At 38.4% G+C, this 23,293-nt stretch overlaps 1 protein-coding gene across 4 annotated transcripts in view; it reads left to right on the top strand.

Annotated features, from left to right (window-relative positions):
- The window catches only part of EPHA7 (EPH receptor A7), a 171,318-nt gene that overhangs the window by 12,618 nt on the left and 135,407 nt on the right, over positions 1–23,293 (top strand). The gene's annotated exons all lie outside the window — the stretch shown is intronic.

Below are 23,293 nucleotides of genomic sequence, written 5' to 3'. Positions count from 1 at the left end.
TACTGCTAACTTTGACTTTAATAATAATAATAATAATAATAATAATAATAATAATAATAATAATAATAATAAGTGACTTGGGATGAACAAAGGTTTATCATAATAGTAATGGTAAACACTTCTTTAGTATTTGCTTGGTTTTTCCCAACTTTTAATTATCACTGTTGTTTCTGAAGATAAACATATCTTCCATAAAAGTGAGAATATTGATAAAAATGAAATGTTGAGACCAGTGTCTAGACATTAGAATTCTACTAATTAAACAGTCTTCTTGATTTTAGACATCAATGGTATTTTTGGTTGAGGAATTAAATGATAACTTGTTTTTAAATTTCTCTGTGTTCATTTTGCAAGAATACTTCTCATATCTGGCCGGCTGCCAATGAAACTGCTAAGACAATATGCTACCCTGGAGGTGATCCAGGTTTCATTTTGTGGGGGGTTTTTCGGCCTTCCTCTCCATCTCTTTGTTCAAAAATAATCCTGATAAGTTTCAAAATAAGCCCATGTATATTAGATAGCTACTAACCCTATTTATTTATTTAAATCTATATACCGCTTGATTGTAAAAACAAAACAAAACTCAAAGCTGTATACAAAAGATAAAAGCTGTCAGCTCTTTTATGTCGGAAGGACATGAGGTGTCTTAAATGCCTTTAGTCAGCTGCCTCATTCTGATACTAGTTAGAATTTTCTGCTTTAAGAACATTAATGATAAACTTCGTAGTAACTTATAATGTAGCTGGAAGAATGGTACATTCACTTTGAAGGAAACTGAACACAACATTAATGCAATTTGTTCTTCTTACTGTCAAGTTTTGTAGTATATGAAGCAGAATCAGGCTTTAACTTTTTGGGAAATGGTACGGTCTGAATTTATCTCCGCTCCCTATAAGACCATCTCTTTGGTTCTATGAATGGGTCTGATCTATCAAAGGAAAAGTCCTAGCTTCTGAATGAGAGGATCTAGCAAAGGGCACTGCCCATTTTTCCTTTGTATACAGAAAATGATTTTCACAAGAAAAACCTTCTTCTGTGTGCACCTTCCCTTTACTAAATTAAAGTGATTATGTGCATAGAAATATGATTTTAATGGAATTTACATAGGCCTCTGTGTTTTTCGGGTTGTTATGTACATAGTTTACATTTTGTTTAGATATATCCATTCTACTACTAAAATATTTTGAGAGAATTATTAATATTCCATAACTACAATCACAAACACATTTTCTGGGAGTATGATTCATTGAACACAGTGAGACTTACTCTTGAGGAAATATGCTCAGCATTGTGATATTAAGGCGGACATTGCAATTCTTGCTAACAGACACCCACCAAAGAAAAAAAAGCTGTGTTGCTGTGTTCTTCCTCCAGTCATAGCACAACCTTTGCGGAAAATTTATGTAAATTCCAGCATATATGTTGTGGTTTTTTCTTCTGTGTCCAATTAACCAATAGGATTTAGCCATTTGTGTGACCAGATCTGTACAGTTTCCTAATATGTTTTGTTGTTATGGTGTTTTAATTAGTATTTTGAAATTGAATATATTTGCACATTGCCAATATAGATATCTTTGTGTACTTTCATGCATATACATATACTATGCAATAAAGAAGCCAATTCAAACTTAAAGGAATACCTAAGAAAATACTTTTTCACTGACTATATTTTCAGTGTGGTGCATAATATGTTTTTTCTTTAGACAGAAACTATATTCAGGTTGAAATGAGGCTTTTTTTCTGGGTGGGAAACTTTGAGAAGTGCTGATATAATCCATATTCCATATGTTCTGTGTTATTTAAAAAGGAAAATAATACTCATTTGCTCACACATGGCTATATAATATTTCATATGCTAGGAAGCACTTTTTAGTGTGCATGAAATATATATGAAAATTAATTTGGCATTGTGTCTGAAAAGTCAGACTTCCAATAAAAGCAAAACTGATCTACTCTTCAGTTCAACTGCTTCAAAACATGATGAAATAGTTGTCTAAAACATGTGAAAGAAGTATGGTCTTTTTTGTGTCGCACGGCTTATGTGCTGAAACAGCGTTCAGTGCAATGTGACACTGCTATTCTGAATAGTTTTAAAAATAAATTTAAAAACCTGATTTACCCATAAAATGCTTTAAATATGGCCAGGTCTTGTGGTGTCCATTTGTTTCTAGGTAATGTAGATATTATTAAATTGAGAACTGCTTGATATTACAGGTATAAGGATATCACTGTCATTTGGTTCCCACACTTACATATATGTACAGTAGTAGATAGGTAGCCGTGTTGGTCTGCCATAGTCAAAATAAAAAAATTCCTTCCAGTAGCACCTTAAAGACCAACTAAGTTAGTTCTTGGTATGAGCTTTCGTGTGCATGCACACTTCTTCAGATACACTGTGTATCTGAAGAAGTGTGCATGCACACGAAAGCTCATACCAAGAACTAACTTAGTTGGTCTTTAAGGTGCTACTGGAAGGAATTTTTTTATTTTGATATATGTACAGTGTTATAATTTGTGGGATGGAGAAGACGGCGCACTGTACCTTCTTCCTTCCACCACACGCAGAATATATAGTATGAGAAAGGTGGTCCTGGTGGAGGCTAGTAATGCATGGAACCATGATCTGTGTGGTTCTTCCCCTAAAAAGAGGAGGACTCTACAGTGAAATGAAAGAAAGTGAAATGTATATGAAGGAATACGTTGGACAAATTTGAACGGCATATGAGATGCCTTTCTGGTGTACTTTGACTATAACAACATTTCCCCCAAACAACAGCTGCTAATATCACCTGGGAATCTCACTCCTTGCCCAGATGGCATACATAAATTTTCGCCCCGTCCTCTTCTTTCCACTTGCTTCTCCTTCATCTGGTTGCCTTCCCTTTCCTCTTATCTTGATTGAAGACACAAGACTGGGTTTTCAATTATTCTGCAGAATCCAAAGACTCTAAGACAGGGACATAATTTAATTATCAAAAGCTCCCCATCCCCCACCCCTCCGATAATTACATACCGCACAAAGAGTTGGTTTGTATCTGTGCTTTACACTTTTACATTATGCTCGGATTTTAGTTATAATTATTCTCCTTTATTTCAGTTATTTATTGTTAATGAAAAATCCCAGCAAATAAGTAAACAAAGCCACACTACTCCTCTGAGGGATGAACAGCGCATTATCTTTGTGATAGTATGTTGACAAACCTGAGTTTGCTGTGATAGCATTTGTGTGTAGGAGAAGGTGATTATAGAGATGGACTGAGAGGCTGGAGGATTGTTTTACCGTGCCTGCATCTGTCAGTTCTCGATAATACTGGCCTACCTTCCAGTTGTTATAAGGATTACTAAGATAACACATGTAAAGTGCTTTGCAGTGTTCAACGTGAATGCTAAGCGAGTAAGCGGGAAATGAGCTATACTAGTGCATAATCTCATATCATGACCATTGAACTGGATAGTGGTTTCAGTGCTGAAATTTGGTTTTAAGAAAGCAGTAATCTGGTGCTGGAGATTCAGAGACTTCATATACCTTCTAGTGTGCATTTGGTATGCAAAAATCTGTATCTTTTGTATGCTGTATTTCCCACTTTGCAGAGCAGTGGATGTCCAATATATATGTTTCCAATGAGAGCAGGGCCCTTTTCATGCTGTAGCAAGAGAAACAACCAGAAACATGTACTTTGAAGTTGCATCCATATGTGTAGTGAGGAACATTAATGTCCTGGAACAGGAGAAACAGGAAGCTTGCTGTGAAAGGTCAGACACCAGAGAAGCAATTCTTTTTATTCTCAAGTGATGAAGAAGTTTAATTGTCATATATCAATGTTACAATGCTTTCAAAGTTCATTCATTATTTCGTTTTATTTGTACGCTGCTTTTCCACACAAAAATATGCTCAAGGCAGCTTGCAACAAAGAAAACAGGAAAGCACTTCAAAGAAACACTACAAAAGCAATTTCATAATAATATAGCAAAACAATAGCAGATTTAACAACTTGCCAAAAACAAACAAACACATTTTGATACTAAGGCTATAAAAAGATTACGTAAACAAAATGCAGCACCCAGTAGCAAAAATAACAAGAGAGCTTCATTCATAGCTTCACCTCATTCCTAGAGACCCCCCTCCCATTATGTTGCTCACCGACCCTTTCCTTCAGCAGCTTTTTATAAGTTCTGGTACGATTGTGTGAATTCTTAGGTGCAGTGTACATACTGTTCTGTATCTGCGCGTGTTTCCATTGCTATAAACATTGGAAAAGGCATGACTGGAATAAGAAATGCCAGAACACAAGCATTCAGAAGCTGAAATTAAGGTGGAAGGAGGAACTGGAAAGGGGGTGGGGTGGGGGGTTAAGAAAACCCAGTCAGGGCACATGCATGAAACAAGTGGAAGAAAAAAGATTTATGTGATGAATATTTGCATGAATGAGCAAAACATTCCAAACCTGATGCGCTACTGAAAGATGGAATCATGCACTCACTTTCACCCAGCTGTCAGTCCATTTGTATTGATTAGCTCAGGAATTCTAATACAAGTCTCCTTTTACCTGAGAAACCATGGAAATTGTGCTCTCTTTGATCTTTATCTGGGCCTGAAGCTACTCTTATATTTATTGCCACTTAAGACTGTAGTGTAAAAATCAATTATTGCTCCCTCACTTTTAGCATTAATAATACATGTGCTTAATGTTTTCCCTCCATTGTGCAAGCCCCACATTCAAATGGTAGTCTAGTTTATTAAAACCAATAATATGTTCATAGAATGTGGACATGTAGTCATTAAGTCTGAAAGGTTATGAATTAAACTGTTTCAATTTAATGTGCTGTAGCAGACCAAAAAGAATTTCTGTAAGTGGCTTACTTATTGCATGGTTGTAGAAATTGAGACTATTTTTTATTTTTTTATGAACTTTTATTCCTTCAACAGGGAAACTTGTGATTTTACAATATTTTTTCTTGGTCTTTTTAAAATTAATCAAGCCAGACTGAAACTGGGATTGGAGCAAAAATACATGCAAAATATCATATTTCAAGGAACTGGTGTTTTTTTTAAGCCAGCTGTTTGAAGAAACTCTGTTGTAAGCTGTATAAGCTGTAATTTCATTTCATTCAAGAAACCAAATGGTCAAAATAGATGCAGTTCACAGCATTTACTATTAATGCAGGAGTTACATCAGTGCATATTTTATAGGAAGAAATTAACTGGTATTGATCTTTCCTTGTTTGAGCTAGTGCAATTCTGATAGCTTCATAGGGCCCTGTACTGCCAAACTTCTGCATATGAGGTTCTGATGTAGTGTGAAATCACAGATCTCTGAAAGCACTACATGGCTATATGTGGCAAATGAGATATGGGCCTTGTCATTACAGATAAATTTGGTTGTGGCAGCGAGTAGCCTGGTTCACACAGTGCAAACCCTGTGCCTGTGGGTTTACTTAACAAATGCGAGCAGAGGCCCTGGAATATGGAGTATTTGTGCTAAGCGCACTTCACAGGACAGGTAGTGCTGGTCCTTTGGCCAAGCAAAACAGTAATGCCGGTTGCCAGTCGTGAGACCAAGTAATACTTTCAGTCCCCTGAAAGTTACTACTCCGGCGTCTCCGCCTTCGGTCTTTTAAATTGCAAGTTCCTAGGGCCAGATACTTGTTTTTCTTCCCTGTAAGTTCCATATATCTTGCTTTAAAATAGTTCCATATATCTTGCTTTGAAAGTAATTCTTAAGCAGCTTACCAGAAAGTAAGTTTGATTCCAAAGGCCCAGGTTTCAAAAATATATGCTGAGGAATGTAGGCTTCCACAGCCTTTTAGTTTCAACCATTCTACTGGCCTTTGTTAAAAAAATTACTACATTGTGAATCAAAAATTTTGAGTCAGAATACGCAAATGCAATCTGATAAAATCTCTGGAGTACAAGAGTAGGCACAACTGTGGATTTAATTCACTGTGGCTGGCAGATGGTTGGCTACAAGTTTAAGGCTGCAACCATAAGTACATTAATAGTGACGAAACTTGTATAGGATGTCACTGCATATAAGTCTTGCAGTGATATGACTGGATGGGCAAGTTATCTAGGTTGCCTAAATCACACGTCTCCTTTTAGGTATTATAGCTGTATGGGATATTTGAACCATTAGTGAGGGTTGGAAACCATAAACCTTGCCCTAGTAGATAGCAGGTACAATGTATATACAAGCAGTTGTGACATGGTACCATTTTCTTGTTTTCAGCTGCAGTGCTCACATACGCTTAAGAAAGCACAATAGCAGTCATTAAAATTCAGTAGATACCAGTCTTACTGCTTGTTACCAGTCCAAAAAATGGAGCCTAGGAAAACAGTGAGGTTGATTGATGGTGATATTCTGAGAAAATGTACACAAACAAGCTGCTTAGGTAACTTGAGCACATGAAACCAATGTAGCATAAGCTCAAAGATCCTCTCAGCAAGATCTGATTCTTAATCTAATAAAGTTGCAGCCCATTAAACCTCATTTATGGTCTCTACATCTTCTTTCTGACTCCTGGGGCAAAATGCAGAAGCCATTTGATAATTTTTATTCAGCGACCATCCAGAGTAAATGAAGTAGCTACTGCAAAGGCCAAGTAATTTAATATGTCAGAATATCCTTAAAAAACATTACCACCATGTTTAGAAATCACAGGGCTCTTGTGCACATTTAAGAGTACACCTCCTTAAAAAAGAAATAACATAAAGCAAATTCAGCATTCCATAGTGCCAGCTAATAATTAACTGGCTGATGGGATTTATAGCCATAGTCCACCTGCTGGCTTGATGTCTGGAGGCTTGATATGTCCAAAAGCCTTAAGTGAGATATCAAATATCAACCCAGTCTCTTCTGTTATGGATCAAGTATTCCATTGTCAGACCCTTAATCCTTGCACTCAAGTCTGTATATTTGCTTTTATTCATTTTGGATTTGTGTGTGTGCAGAAAAGGGGCTTGTATCTTCTTTTTCACTTATCACCCCTACTTGGGACAGCTACACTCCAGAGAACCCAGTCTTGAATCTCCAGCACTGCCAGTTCCAGCACAGCTTGGATGTCATTGCTGATTCGCACTGTCTTCAAGCTCCACACTCCCCAAGAAATTAAGCATTGTCCCCATGTTACCCCAAGAGATGTCTAGGCATATTACCTATTTGGCAGCACATGATCAGCCAGTTTTATAAGAGATTAAAATAAATGCTTACATTGGATTACGGCCTAAATAACAGATTTAGGGGACAAACACATTCAAAGCTATCAAATACAATTTGTACAGTGTGACTCTGTACAGACACACTGTCACAAAATGAAAGTTATTTTCATTTCCCCTTACTTGGTTTCTGGATGGTCCAAATAAAAAGTCCCTTTAGGCATAAACAGCTTGCTTTGCCTTAAGATCAAAATCAACCCAACACAAATTTCATGCTCACCATTTGTTGTTTTGTTTCCTTCTGGACTAAGCCATGTATAAAGGAGCCCCCCAAATGGACTTCAGATGGGAAGCCCAGGGCAGGCAGGTGTGATGCACTTTTCTACCACTTCAAAATTTCCTGTTTGTTGGGGGGGGGGGAAGGAGCTCACATCCTTTTTGAAACACAGAACTCTAGTTCCATTAAAAGGCATATAGGGCCAAGGGGACGGAGAAGGGTTTTTCCGCTCGCACTTTAGGGACATCAAGGTATATAGGGTGGGAAGAAAGTGCACTGCAATTTCATATTCTGAACCCCACCCCATCTGTGTATGGGGTTGCTTTGTACCTCCTCGTTCAGTCATTCTTGCTTTTATTGCTGATAATTTGAAGAGGCAGCTGCTGGCTCATATGGAGGAAAGAGTCAGAGGAGTGTTACTGAGTGCAGTGAGTAACTATTGGGTAGAAGTTAGAAGGAACCTGATGCTTAGCCAGTCTCAGCTTTGCACAGCAACAGGCAGCTTGAAATGTATGGTGAGCGCAAAATGTAAGATTGCTGCAGTAACAAAGGCACAACCAGGGACATGTCTCTCTGTGTGAGGAGAAAAGGAAAGCAAGGGCAGAGGAGGGGGAGGGAAAAAACTTGAAGTGAAACTTAGCTAGCATAGAATAACTTGTTGCCTACAGACACGTAAACAAGTTTTAGAAACCAAAACCAAAATCATCAGTCCTATGAAAGAACAGGAAAGAACTGGACAGCCTTTGTTACCCTAATAGAGACAGCTGCTTTCTGTCTTTGGAGCACCCCTACCTGGCCTGCTTAGACCTATTTAATTGGAAAGAAAGCTATGTAGTGTGTTTGGAAATGCTCAGAGGAGGAAGAAAGTATGGAATTCTGATTACCAGACTTAAATGTATGGTTGTCTTGGTAACTGGATGGCACATTTGAGTTTATCTTCACAAGTTGTCTGATACATAAAAAGAATCATTTGTAATTAGATTGCTAATGAATTTTCTTGTCCTTTTCTACCAGGAAATTATTTGCGTTTAGGGCACCTTCTGCACATGGTTTATGTGCTGGATCAGGAAATGCGTATACACAGCTAGCAGCACATTTGGATGTTAGGAGTTTAGCACAGCCCACATTCACAATACATGCATGTCCCCGAACACAGTCTTGTTTCATTTTTGCGGACATAATCTGATGCGGTGTTTTATGTTACACCTCCCCTTCTGAGTGTTTCCAAAGCCCTTTATAGATGTTATCTTGCCTAGCCTTACAACAACCCTAGAAGTTCAGTACAGTGGTATCTCGGGTTACATACGCTTCAGGTTACAGACGCTTCAGGTTACAGACTCCGCTAACCCAGAAATAGTGCTTCAGGTGAAGAACTTTGCTTCAGGATGAGAACAGAAATCGTGCTCTGGCGGCGCGGCAGCAGCAGGAGGCCCCATTAGCTAAAGTGGTGCTTCAGGTTAAGAACAGTTTCAGGTTAAGAACGAACCTCTGGAACGAATTAAGTATTTAACCCGAGGTACCACTGTCCTATTATCATAATGTTAAGAAGGGAAGTGAATTGATGAGATGTCTAAGGCTAGTGAGTTCATGAATGTAGTGAAATTTTAGATGGGGACTATGAGCTCAGAGCTTATTGTCATGACCACTTTACTACAGCCACTCTCAAATTTGGAAACATAAGAACAAATTTAGTGGACAGAGCTAAGCGCATGCTACATAAATCAGTGCATCTTAAAAGCAATTAACTTCATTATATTAATATTATATTAATTCAATAGATTTTATTATTCAAATAACACTATCAGTCTACATAATTTTTATAGAGGAGCTGTGCAAGGAGTTAGTACACAGTGGACATTACACCTTTCAGAGGCATGGTGGAGGCAGAGTTGGGCCACCCAAGAGAAGTCTAGCATCTCTACTGAGCCAGCCTAAAGGTAGCACAGCAAAAAAAAATGTAGATTTTATTGCTCCTCCCACCTTTTGTGCTTGCTGGCATGAATGGCAGGGCTCATCTGATCTGTTTCACCCCACTAAGAGCCCAGAGTTAGTATTACTCTGTAACAAAGAGAAGGAAAGGAGATATGGAATCAATGAAGGTGACCAGTTTACATTATCCCACTTCTGGTTCTTCTCTCCAGCCAAAATAGTGCTTGAATGTGCATAACTGCATTTTTATGCATAACATGCAGTCATACAGGTTTAGGCACCATTTTGATTCGAGTTAAGAATTAAAAGGGGTGCAAGCCGGCCACCTTGATTTTGCAGAAAAAGAAGCTGCAGGGTATCACTCCAGAATATGTTCATAATAAAGATTTCCCCTGCCATTACCAAAAACCCCATCCCCACTTCCTTTCTCCTTCACAGGTGCTATTTACAGAAAACTACAGCTTCAGTGGCAAGTAGCAGCTAGGGTGGGCAATTTTCATCAGGAAACTAGCCTGGGCCCCCAAGCTACATCAGGAGAACCCATAGCTGCTTTTTCTAAAAATAAATGTGACCAATTTAATCATATTTATTGATAAAAACACATGAATTACCTAAACTGAAGGATTTATGTTGCTTAACTTTATGCAGCTTTGTATCCATTGTTATTAGTTTCAAGTCCAATGATTTTCTGTCGCATGTATTTAATAGTATGGGTGCGTGGTGTGTTAGTATTATAAGCAATTGCACACTAATGAAGTTTGGTTTGAGTTGGTCTGGTGTGTTGTTAAGGAATAAATATTGAATTTCAACAGACATTCAAACATTCAGCAGAGAACTTTTTAAAAAAGAAAACTTCTAATGCACAGTATACATGAAAAATGCACAGTCTCCGGTTTCACATCAGTTCTTCACAATTCTGTAGTTTAAGATATTTATTTGTATTTAATTTTAGGAAAGAACTACCATTCATTTTTCATTAACGTTGAGGAGATAACGTACTGTTAGCTGCCAGTCAAAAATGGAGTATAGGAGAATACTGACATTGATTGATGGACATGTTCTGACACTACACACATACAGTCTATTTAGGTCATTTGAGCATGAGGCCAGTGCAGCATAGCTCCAAAGATTAGAAAATAATCCTTTGCTTGAGTTATTCCAGGATATGTGAAAATTCACTTGACACCAGAGTTTTCTAAACCATTTCCTCCCATTAAGAACTGTGTCTACTTTGATATGGCAAATACAGTCAAGGTGGTTCTTCCACAAACTAAGACAAACATAAGATTTTCTGTATAAATTCTATTAGTGGCATATCACTTTACAATGGGCATTTTCAATTTCTATCATGTTCCTTTTTAACCGAAAATACATTGAAAATCAGATACTAAGGGTGAAAATAAGATGCTAAGGCTGTGTACAGGTTGAACTTCAATGTAATTTATTTATTTATTTTAAACAGAGTTTCCACTGCTGCCTTTGAAAAGGAAGAAGTTTATAGGCACCCTGCTGTCATCATGGAACTTTCCTTTCCTTGTATCACTGTGGGTGGCTTTGGGCATGTTAACCTGTCAATTAAGGCATCCCTCAGGAGCAATTTATGGTGCCTTGAAAGAAGTTGCACCTCTTGAGACTGCTGCACTCTGGGGCTGATCATTATATGAACATAGGTAGAAATCATCCAGTGACAGCCTGCAGCTGGTCATTCAATTGCATGCTCATCGAGGAGCAACTGCTTCCATATATCAGAGGCATGGTTAACAGAACCCCTCCTGGGCTGCTCTGGGATTGAAATTCCTCACTGCCATAGGTTTAGGGATTTAGGGACATCAATTTTCCATAGTAGACCAAGAGCTGTTTTATGAACATGCTAAAGATTTAGAGGCTATAATTTACTCTACATTTTCCTGTGTGGATATTTAATCTTCAGTGAATCTACACAGCTCAGATTACTGTATTTTTCGCTCTATAAGATGCAACAGACCACAAGAAGCACCTAGTTTTTGGAGGAGGAAAACAAGAAAAAAAAAATATTCTGAATCTCAGAAGCCAGAACAGCAAGAGGGATCGCTGCAGTGAAAGCAGCGATCCCTCTTGCTGTTCTGGCTTCTGGGATAGCTGCGCAGCCTGCATTCGCTCCATAAGACGCACACACATTTCCCCTTACTTTTTAGAAAGGAAAAAGTGAGTATTATAGATCCAAAAATACGGTACTTTCTCCTTCCCCAGTCAGGTCAGTTCTTCATGCATTCTACAGTGAAATCAGAACAGTGTTCTGGGGTGGTAATTTCAAATGCTTTATTTGGTTTTATTAATTATACTTCTGGGCAGATTGTCAGTGGTCTTTGTGCTTTGGAATGTGCCAGAATTTTCCCATCTTTCTGCCTTCAGCTATTAGTGCAACATAGTACTGAGCAACCTAAGCCAGTAACTTCTTCTTTTCCCCTCCCACCGGAATTTCCTTGGAATTTACTGGTAGGCTTTGATCTGCCATTTGGAAGCTATTTTGCTAACGTCTCAGGAGGGTGTGTGATAGTAACCCCATGATGTCACCTTTTCCCTGTTTGATCCTAGGAAGTAAAAGCCAGCCTTAACTTCCAGGAGTTAGGCTTTGGTTTACTCATTTTATGTATACAAAATGTTTGGATTTTGAATGCTTTCCTCAGTTTCGAAAATAGTTTGGTATGCAACATGGGGAGTTGTTAAGAGAACAACTTCTAAAGCCTCATTGGAATCATGGAACAAGTTTCATTTTTCTTTGGATCCTGGTTTTGGGCATCATCCCTGCATTGGCATTCATGTGAGCAGTTTGTGTGAGCTGATAGCTCATGAGTGTCATCACCATAATATGGAGTGTTATAGAAAATGTAGTTCTTGTAAGATATTTATTAAAGAAAGATATCAGAAGCTGCTTTATCCTAGGTTCAGCTCATCGTTGTAGTTTTTAACTGCCCACCCTGAGCTCCTTAGGGTCTGAGGGATGAAGTGCTTCCTAGCTCTGCTTCAATAGATCTTTTGTGCAGCAATGTCTGGATTGAATTGGGGGTTGTTACGCATGCAAGGCATGTATTCAAACACTGAGTTACCACCTTCCTTTTCATTACGTTTGAGAAAGTAATGCTTATGAATTGCCTACCTCACCAGGTCTGTTTGAATTATTCATGCAAATGATAATCCCCTGGTTTAGTAAGGAGTTGGCACCTTTATGCTAATTATATGTCAGTTGATAAAAGTGTGAGGACCTGATCTTGCAACTTTTTATCAAACAAAAATGTCAAGAAGCTGGGGGAGTGCTGCATTAGACATTTTAAAAAAGTGACCTTTATGGTTTTAAAATGTAACTATAGGTTTGTATTCTGCATTTTGTTCTCTGAAATTGTTTTATAAAGCAAGAGTACCAGGGATCATTGCATGCACTCTTAGGCACTTTGTGCAGTTCAAATAACAAAGTATGTGGGGTGTTTTTTTCGGGGGGTAGCTTTTTCCTCCCTCCGTGAATCAAAGCACTATGTAACTAACAACACCTCCAAATCAGATCAGGCCCCCTCACAAAGCCTTGTGTCACTCTGCTGTTTCTGTACAGAATAGCTATGTTTTCCTATATAGTTCTGTTTCTCCAGGTCCAGGGGATTTGCAAGAAGCTGTCCAAAATACTGCCTGTGGGCTTTTAAAATTTGTTTTAAGGCACAGCAGTGGATGGTTTAAGAAAAGAAGAGAAAAGTTTGAAACTTAGGTGGGTTTAAAACAAAAAACCCTAAGTTCTGCTTTGACATAAACAGCTCACAGGTCTTCAGAACTCTGCAGGCAGTATTCTAAGCACCCTCACATTGTAAGTTGCTTTGGTTTGCCTTGGGCAGGATAAAGTGACTAACAAATCTAATAAATAATACCAGTAATAAAGTGTTTTAGAGGCCTGTAAGGCTTAGTACTCAAAAGGCTGGTGTGGAGTTTCATTTTTTAAAAAATAAAATAAAAATAAAACGAAGTAAAATGTACAAGTAAGAATACACACCATTCGGTCACTTTCAAATTATGTTAAGGTTAAAAAGGGTAAACAAAATCCCCCACTATTTCCCTTGAAAGTATGACACTACTACAGATTATGGAAATGTGTTAACCCCTGTTACTTCAACCACAAAAAGTCCCTTATCATACTTTTCTGCAAATTTGCAAGCTTAATCTGTTTTGCAGTTGGGGCCCCTATGTCTGCAAATTTTATCCACTTTGACCAAAAGGAGGAGAGGTTATATGTATTCTTAAGTATTCAACTCAGATCCTGAAACATAAAGCAGAGAGAGTGCAGAGCTACTCGGAAACAAATTGAACTTCAAAAATTCAAAGATGCAAAGTGAACTTTGGGACCCATGAACACCTCTGATAAATACTGAAATTGAGATGCCTTGCTGTGTCTAAACTGCATATAGTTTATTCATCTAAATCAAAGGTAAGAATTTGATTTTGTGAAAGCTTTTCAGAATAAATAACTCAGTGGTGAGGATTGCATATATACGATTAACCATTAGCACAGTATTAATTAATAATTAACGAAAACTTGCAAAAGATTGTGCAGTTCAGGAGAGAAGGAGCGAGAAAAATTACCCATCCACTGTCTTGTGTGACTAACTCCAGTAACTTCTATCTCTTTGGTTCTGAGAATATAGAGTAATCATGGGGTTCAGTCCTTTACATATGTTAGCATTAACTACGTGGCCCAAAATCACTGTTCTATGGGCCTTTGGACCACAATAAAGATTTATTTATTTTTAACTAGATGGCCCAGAATCACTGTAGCATATCTTAGAATAAAAAAAATATTTGTGTTACATTGAATTTAACACTGTCTCTATACTATATATAGCAACAAAGATAAAAATATATCCAGTTAGCCTAATAATTTATCTGTGTTACCTGTGACTAGGGGCCACATGTGATTTGTGTTCCATCAGTTCCAAATCATTTCATTTTGTTTTGCTATGCCTCCCCCTTTTTTGAATGCTCATTACAATTGTTTCTATTGCAACAGAATCCTCATACAGTGGTACCTCGGGTTAAGTACTTAATTTGTTCCGGAGGTCCGTACTTAACCTGAAACTGTTCTTAACCTGAAGCACCACTTTAGCTAATGGGGCCTCCTGCTGCTGGTGCACTGCCGGAGCATGATTTCTGTTCTTATCCTGAAGCAAAGTTCTTAACCTGAAGCACTATTTCTGGGTTAGCGGAGTCTGTAACCTGAAGCGTATGTAACCTGAAGTGTATGTAACCCGAGGTACCACTGTATAGAATTGAGGGTAATATTGGTGGGTTAAGAATTTCAACTTATCCCTGTTACATAGTGGAACCTTTCACTGAATCATTGGGCCTGTGAAGCAGTCATCAACAAAAGAAAACAGTTGCTTTTTTTCAGGGTTTCGCATGGAGGTTGTGCAAGCCCTAACCTAGCTTTATATTATGGCCAATTTTGGGAAAGCTCTGCCAATTTCATGCGATAGCCTCAAATGCTCGAGCAGAGAAAATGTCCCAGATTCTGCACTGAAAATGTTTTTGTTTAGTTTTTTGTGCCGGATTGGGGAGGGTAATTTTTAAAAAATAAATAAATACATACATTTAGGAATATAGCAAACATTGTTTCTAACCTAGGCTTGTACATAAGAAAAACAAATTCCAAAACTATATGAATAGTTTTGGGCTCACTCATTCAGCGATATACCTGAAGGCTTTAATTTCATTTTACCATGTTTATTATAATTAGGTATTCTCAGCACACAGATGTTTGAATCCAGCTTTAGATTTCTAATTTATCATGGATATGATTGAGTTCCTCCACTGAATTAAGTTCTATGTCAAAGCCGTGTTTTAGTATTTTACGTGAGTGTTTCTTTGCCTGAACACTAGGGAAATAACATTGTTCTTCAATAATATATAGTGGTACCTCTGGTTAAGAACTTAATTCGTTCTGGAGGTCGGTTCTTAACATGAAATTGTTCTTAACCTGAGGTACCACTTTAGCTAATGGGGCCTGCTGCTGCCGCATGATTTCTGTTCTCATCCTGAAGCAAAGTTCTTAACCCAAGGTACTATTTCTGGGTTAGCGGAGTCTGTAACCTGAAGCGTTTGCAACATGAAGCATCTGTAACCCGAGGTACCACTGTACAGTATAAGACTACAACCCTAATTTATCTCTTTGCAGTCTCCAGGCTCTCCAAGCACGGTTGTTTCAGGGTGCATAGTAATATTAATATTAATAATTATTTGTCACTGCTTCTGTGTTTTTTTTTTAATGTCTTAGCAAAAAAAAGTCTATTTAGGCACACACACACTTCCTCTGATGAGTTATAAAATGGTTAAACTCTGCAGTCAAACCACATATCAGTTTCCTCAAAATGCCATTAGGAAACTGAGATAAATGGTGCAGCATTTTCTGTGTTGACATGATGTTTGCCTGTCCGATTGCATCCTTCCCAACAGACAGCAGTGAAGCAATTACAAAATAAAAAGACATCTGTGCCAAGGTTTGGCTAGCCAAAGAGGGCAAACTCTTGTGTTTAAGAGGTATAGAATCCAATCGATGAAAATGTCTGGACCTGTTAGTACCAATAAAGCTGAAGGCCACTGGGAAGCTCAGAGAGGGTCTTTTGTTGTGGAGATAGAAAAGAGGCCCAAACGGTGACACTTAGGGAGGAATGAGGTCAGCCAGTACGATCATCCATCTTCCTCAGTGGCAGCTTTCTGTCAGCTTCTAACCCTGCTCAGCAGAGGATCTAAACTTCTATTGTTGACACCAGCCAATTCTCAGCCAAGTGTAAATGAAGTTAATATTCACTGACCTTATGCATAGCCAATGAAGGCCCTCAGTGTCATCTTGGAAATAATGTTATCTGACACTTCAAAAGCAAATGCTGGCAGGTTGTTTGTGTATTTTTTCCTTGGGTAGGTTTTTGTGTGTGTGCTGCACAAGTAAGCAGAGCTCCATTGTTCAGCTATCACACTATTCCCCCTCCCTTTCTTTATATTATGTGCCCAGAGGATATTTCTACTTTAAATCATCCTAAGTATGTCTTGGTTTTTCATATAACAATGCCTTAATGATAAGTGTGCATTGACTGTCGTTTAGAGATACAGCTCTCAGTAAAGTACATTTCAGCAGTTATAAACATTAAACATGTTAAATGAATACAATAAGTAGGTATACAAGACTTATATACGGCTCAATCAGAAACACATACCTCTAAGTAGTTTATGTAAAATGATAGAAAATACCAATAAAGTAACAGACATTTAAAACAAGTAGACATGATAGAAATATCAACATTTATCAACAGTTTAAAAATGAAAATACATTTGAAAAAAATCTATATACACATAAAAACAAAACAAACACAGCTCGGGTAACATGAGCAAGGCAAGATATACCAGTGAAATAGTTTTCCCTTCCAACAAAACCCCATTGAAAGGTAGTGGCAAGGGTGATTTTACATTTAGTAATAAATTTCTTTTGCTGTTACCTTAAAAATATGTATCCAGTGAAAACTGATAAGAAATTCTCAACTGGAAAGAGCAAGAATTACCAAAAGTCCAGACATCTGGGGAAAGCCTTGGAATAAATAAAAACTAGATGTAAAAAGTGATATTATTAGTAGACTCAATGTTCTGGTTTGTATGTTGCAGAAAGCCAATCTTGCAGCTTCCCAGATTAGAGATTGTGTGTGGTTTGTTCCTCTTTGGTTGTTCTGCTGCTGCTTCCCACTGAGTGAGATCATAATTTGGCCTTGTGTGTCATTTGAACCCAGGTTTAAGATTTTACTTTCTCCATGTGAACCATGAAATGTAAGTAAGGTTGAGCTATGGTTTACAGTGGTTGGTTTGTCCCACAAAAAGCATGTAGGAAGTGATCCAAGTGATTGATAATTTTGGCATGGAGTGAAAAGTAATTGTTTGATCTGGGAGCGCCAAAACTAGTGAGAAGGCTGATAAGTGATTATTTGACATGCTTGATAATATGCTGAGAATAAGCAGAACAGATCTGCATCTAATTCACATCATTCATATTAGATGTGGCTGTAAACAGTCCATAGAAATTTTGGAAAGTCTATATTGATTTTTCTTCACTTCATCAAACTTGTTTATTTATACTTATTAAAGACATGAACATGTTTTCTGGAACTGCAAATTTATTCAGACAGTAAATGATCACCTGCTTTTCCCATTAAATTAATTTAAGTCAGATGTGATAGACTGGGCCTGATCATGTTCCTACGCCAAAGGATATGAAATAAACAAGAATTTAAAAGGAAAGAAAAAAGATTCATAGCTGTGTTTTATTAGTCTTAGTTTGCCATCTGTGGATGATCAAAAAAGTCCATTCAATAATTGCTGAATTCATTTGATAACTAGATGGGATTATAATTGTACAACACTAATATTATTATATAGCACTAATCCTATACATAGTATTAAAAGCACCATGAATATTTTACAAACTATAAAATAGTAAACACAGGTGCCGGTTCGAATCATGGTGCTTGAGAAAGGGATCTTATATTTACCTTTTTACACCACAATATTCCAGTGAAATATTTCTGCATATTATCTTCAGAAACGAAGTAATGCTTCCCATTAAGACATCGGTACATGCATGTTGTGTGTAGCCATGCCTCGGTCGGGTGTTAAATTACCCCCGGAAAATGCAGGAATAATTTCCATGAAAACATAAACAAGCTGCAAAAGTATTTATGGAGAAACTTATTCTCCCCCACCCCCAGCCAGTTAAGTAGAATTCCTTCAAAAACATAGCATCTTCCATACTCTGTTATTAACAGAGTCTTAGATCACCTCAACGACTAACAAACTTACTGTTATAGCATAAACTATCACAGACTATACAAAGGCTAATGTGTTATATAACAATTGTGGTTCAGTCCTCACAGAGTAGTCAAATTAGTATACACTATAATCCCACCTACAGGAAATGTATTTGGGATTTGGATACTAGTATGAAATCCGACAGGGCAGGGCCCATGTTCTTTCTGTGTGTGTCGTTCTGCATATTGTTGATGCTAAATGCCTCTGCTACCATAAACCTGCCCATACCCTAAGAGCAACATCCAAGGCCCTTTTCTGGATGTCACCTCTGAGAGCGGTTTGGTTCTGCTCTCCCCTTATGGAATGCTTTTCCCAGCAAGGTCCAGCTGGAGTGAATGATACTATCCCTTAGGTGCCTGGATAACAGTTTCTTCAGCGCTCAGGTATTTGCTGGCACACAGCAGGCTGCTTATTATTAATTGATTTCTGTCAGTCTTTGGTTATTGACTGTATATTGTAGGGCACTGCAGTGGAATACAAAAGCCCAGAACATTATTTTTTAATCTGAAGAGTGATTTCTTTTTCTGTGTGAAAAGGAGAGAAAGCTCTTGAATTCATTCACAGGACATTCCTTTCGTTTCCTGCTTTCAATATTGAATAGGTATTTTGCCTTTTAGGTTCCGTAGGCCAGGAACTAAACAAGTGATCCTCAAATAATCTAAATGAGAAGTGTTTGGTTAAAAGTACACTTCTGTTTGTTTTCCCTGTAAAGAAAAGAAGTAAAGAAAAGTCAGAAGACAGGTTCTTTGTACTAAATGTCAGCAGAAGATTCATTACGCCAGTAGTGACATCTCTGGCTGTGAATTGTGGGTTTCTGAGAAGGTGGCTGCTTTTTCTTTGTAGCTGTCCGAGGGAAAAATAATCCTTGCATTACCAACAGCTGTTTTTATGTTGTCACTCTGTCCAGCTTTAACACAGTAATTCTGTCTCTGCCAAGAATGTCAGAGTAAGTAAGTAAGTAAGTAAATAAATAAATAAATAATCATGTAGGAAGATAAAATCTCAGGAGGCGTTAGTATGATTTTTCTCCTGATTAATGTTATTTTTAGTGGTGCAAGATTGTAAGGAGCAAACTTTTGACCCGCTTCTGTTATTCAGAGTAATAGGTAACTTTCACCTTCTCTTTGTCTGGGTCTCTGTAGAGAAGGTATGTATGGATTGGAGTTCACTGTGTATTGCATTGTAAGCATAGCTGTGATTTTTCCTGACAGTTACATCAGTAGGGATAAGGAAGGAGGGGTGAAATGGAATTAAAGCATGAAAAATTACTTTTTTCTCTTGGGTTCTAGAAAACAGGCTTTGATGGCCTTCTATGCAATCTTCAGCACATCTGCTGGTAATTAAATTTATAAAGAATAAACATCAAAATTGTGTTTGAAAAATTTAATATTGCAAGGGGGGAAAGGCAAAACAAAATCAATTGAAAGTGTAAATAGAATATTTTATGGTCAACATTCTGCATTGTTCAATAAATAAAGAGTAAAATTACATGACTGATAGAAAACCATATTGAAGGCCAGCAATTAAACTGTGTATATGTACCAGTTTGCTATAAGCATGAGAAGTAAACAGATTGTTGTTGGCATACCTCTTTCTTGAGAGATAATGGATTATGCCCCGGGGTGTATGTGAAGTCAAATCACCTGGGACGCGGGTGGCGCTGTAGTCTAAACCACTGAGCCTTTTGAGCTTGCCGATCAGAAGGTCGGTGGGACGAATCCCTACGACAGGGTGGGCTCCCATTGCTGTGTCCCAGCTCCTGCCAGCCTAGCAGTTCAAAAGCATACCATGCAAGTAGATAAATAGGTACCGCTGTGGCGGGAAGGTAAACGGCATTTCCGTGCGCTCTGGTTTCCGTCACAGTGTCTCATTGCACCAGAAGTGGTTTAGTCATGCTGGCCACATGACCCAGAAAGCTGTCTGTGGACAAACGCAGGCTCCCTCGGCCTGAAAGCGAGATAAGTGCCACAGCCCCCTACTCTCCTTTGACTGGACTTAACTGTGCAAGGGTCCAGTCAGACCTTTACCTACTGAAGTCAAACCGCTGCATTAGTAGCACCCAAGTGACCTCCCTGGGGCATTGAGATCCTGGGCTGCCCAGACCCCACACATCAAGACTCCGCTCATGGTCTCACTGATGTGGTCCAAAGGAAAGCAGAGCAATATGTTTGGTACCAGCATGGCTGCAGGAGTTGCAGGAAGGAGGCATACAAGGCAATATCCAACTATCTTAGGGACTCCAATCCAGATTTGTGTAGTGTTTACCCTTTAGCCTTTTCTTCTCCCAAAGTTATCCCACAAGGCAGCAGAGGTTTAGGATAAGAGTTTTCCTTCTCTAAGATGGGCTACCTTCTCAGGTTCACGAGCCTCATCTGCCCCTCACTTCCACCCTACAGCATGTGCAGAAACCGCCTTCTTGACCGATAGATAACACATAACACCGTGATCAAAATGCCAGCCTGTATGAAGTTTTGTTTTTTAATTTTTATTTTATTAAAATGAGACTTCGATCATAGAACAAAATCGTCACAGAAAGCAGACGTGATATATCAAAGAAGAGACAAAGACCAGGAATGAGACATCAGCAATACATTCCAGACTTTTGATGTAATAGATATTGTAACAATTCTATAAGAATAAACAAATGTAAAAATTTAAAAAATGTCCAGTAGCACCTTAGAGACCAACTAAGTTTGTTCTGGGTATAAGCTTTTGGGTGCATGCACACTTCTTCAGATACACTTAAAACAGAAGTCACCAGACCCTTATATATAGTGGGAGGGTGGGGTGGGGTTTTTCTCAGAAGGGTAGTAGGAGATGGGTGTTTGACTCAAAGGGTATGGTAAACCTGTTGATGACAGTTAATGACTGCAATTAGTTCTACAGGAAAAAGCAAGGGATAGTATGCAGATGACCAAAAATAGCTTTAGCATATGTAATGAGACAAGAATCCAATATCTCTATTCAGACCAGGTCTCTGCATAGTTTTCAGTTTAGTAATAAGTTGTAATTTTTTTATTTATTTCAACTGCGTCAGACCAACAAAGCTACCTACCTGAATCTATAAGAATAAAAACATCCTTGGTGTGGATAAGAGATATCCACGTCAATTGAACTTGTTTACATTGGGTAACATCCAGCTCTACTTTACTCAGAGTAGAGCCATTGACTCATACTCAGTGTAGGCCTATTTATCTGGCTTTCATTATACATTGCAATTGCTGTGGAGGTGTGTTACTGCATCTTTCGTAAGTTTCTTTTAGTTGGTGGCTTGTTAGATGTGTGGTGATGTCTCTGTGAGTCATTATCATCACACCTCTACATCCTTTTGCTCCTTGCCTGAGTACAACATAACAACTTTCTTGCTGGCAGCTTAAAAAATATAAATATAAATGTGTGTGTGTGGGGGGAATTATTTTGGAAACTGTAATCATAGTACATACACTGGAATGTACACCAAAAACAAATATTGTGCCAAACCTGAATATCAGAATTTTAATATAGGTAAACAATAGTCTTGCCCAATATCCTTCTATTAAAACAAAACAAGAACAAATGAAAATGAACGTTGCCCACACCCAAAAGCACAAGTTTCCATCTTGAAATATAATGAAGGGCTGGTAACATTTCTTATTGCTCACTGCTGGGGGAAGAAATATCTGTCCAGAAACATCTGTCTAGAATGGGGATAGATTGTGGAGGGCAGGGAATACTACCGGTACTTGTGGGGAGAAACCAGAAAATGCAACACAGAAACTTTCCATCAAGGACCATCCACAGGTTTGGATGGGAAGCAGTAAACACCTACAGGAAAATGAAGGCTAAAATATATTTCGTGTGGATGCTTCTGTGGCAATCACACACAGAGAAAAATTCAATCCGAAAGACCCATTTGCAGCATAAATCTCCTGTATGGAAGCACTCTAAGAAGCTTGATTGCTGTGCAACTATATGACCTATAAAGCCAGCTGTTTTATACATCCATGCACAGTTGTTCTTTAATGTTAATGGTCCCATTCTTGGATCACACTCTTTTGATGGTTGAGAAGCGCGGGACTATACCTCCATTTAATAGCAGATAGTCACTTTCTCTCTCTCTCTTTTTGCAGAAAGCAGAACTTGGAGGGCATTGTATCAATACATGGGCATAGCCAGGATTTTTGTTAGGGAGGCAGGCCTTTTGTTGGGTGAGGCAGAACCTCAGTTTGCTATGTATTTTTATTGATATTTATTTTTTCATTTGGGGGAATAGCTGCCCCTCCCTGCCGTCCCTTGTCTACACCCTTGTAGCAATGTTTTAACTGTAAGTTTTCCTTATGTAATTTGAGAAATTGTTCTGTGATTATTACTTAAAATGTATTATTTTACTGTTTACTCTTTTGTGTTGTTTCTACATTTAAAACCTAAATAATAAATCCAAACCTACTGCTAGCATCCCTTTGTGGAATGGTGAGGCCACATCCACATCCATTCTCTACTGTTCACAGGGGCCATGATGAAAGCTGGTGGGGAACCGGGTAATTAGGCATGAGGGCAGTGTGACAGGCCAGTTCAGCCCTGCCCTTGGAATTCCTCGTTCCAGGGCTTTCTCCTCGCTCCCATTGGTAGGGATCCTCCTGGGAGGCTGCCTGAATAGAGGTAATTGTGTTCTGAAGGCAAAAGGTGGGTGCTGGGAGGCTAGCTTAGCCAGGAGAGCTATGTGGAGGGACACCTCCTCTTAATCCACAACCACCACCAAGCCTGATGTAAGGTTTTCCTGTGAAACTTGTAAATAAAAGCCTTTACATTATCAATACAGTGGTACCTCCAGTTGCAAACGGGATCTGTTCCAGAGCTCCGGTCGCATCCTGAGGAATTCGCAACCGGAGATGCCGCTTCCGCACATGTGCATAGCACATAGAGTGCTTCTGTGCATGCGCACACGGCGAAATCCGGAAAAATACTTCTGGGTTTGCCGCATACATATCCCGAAGGATACGTAACCGGAGGTGAACACAACTAGAGGTACCACTGTACTTTGACCCTTTTTTATCACATTATTGCCACTTTGACCCTACTATATTTTTTTTTGTATT

Source organism: Podarcis bocagei (genome assembly GCF_964188305.1).
Source record: "Podarcis bocagei genome assembly, chromosome: 3".
In the NCBI taxonomy this organism is placed as follows: domain Eukaryota; kingdom Metazoa; phylum Chordata; class Lepidosauria; order Squamata; family Lacertidae; genus Podarcis; species Podarcis bocagei.
This window is presented reverse-complemented; position numbering and strand designations above follow the sequence as displayed.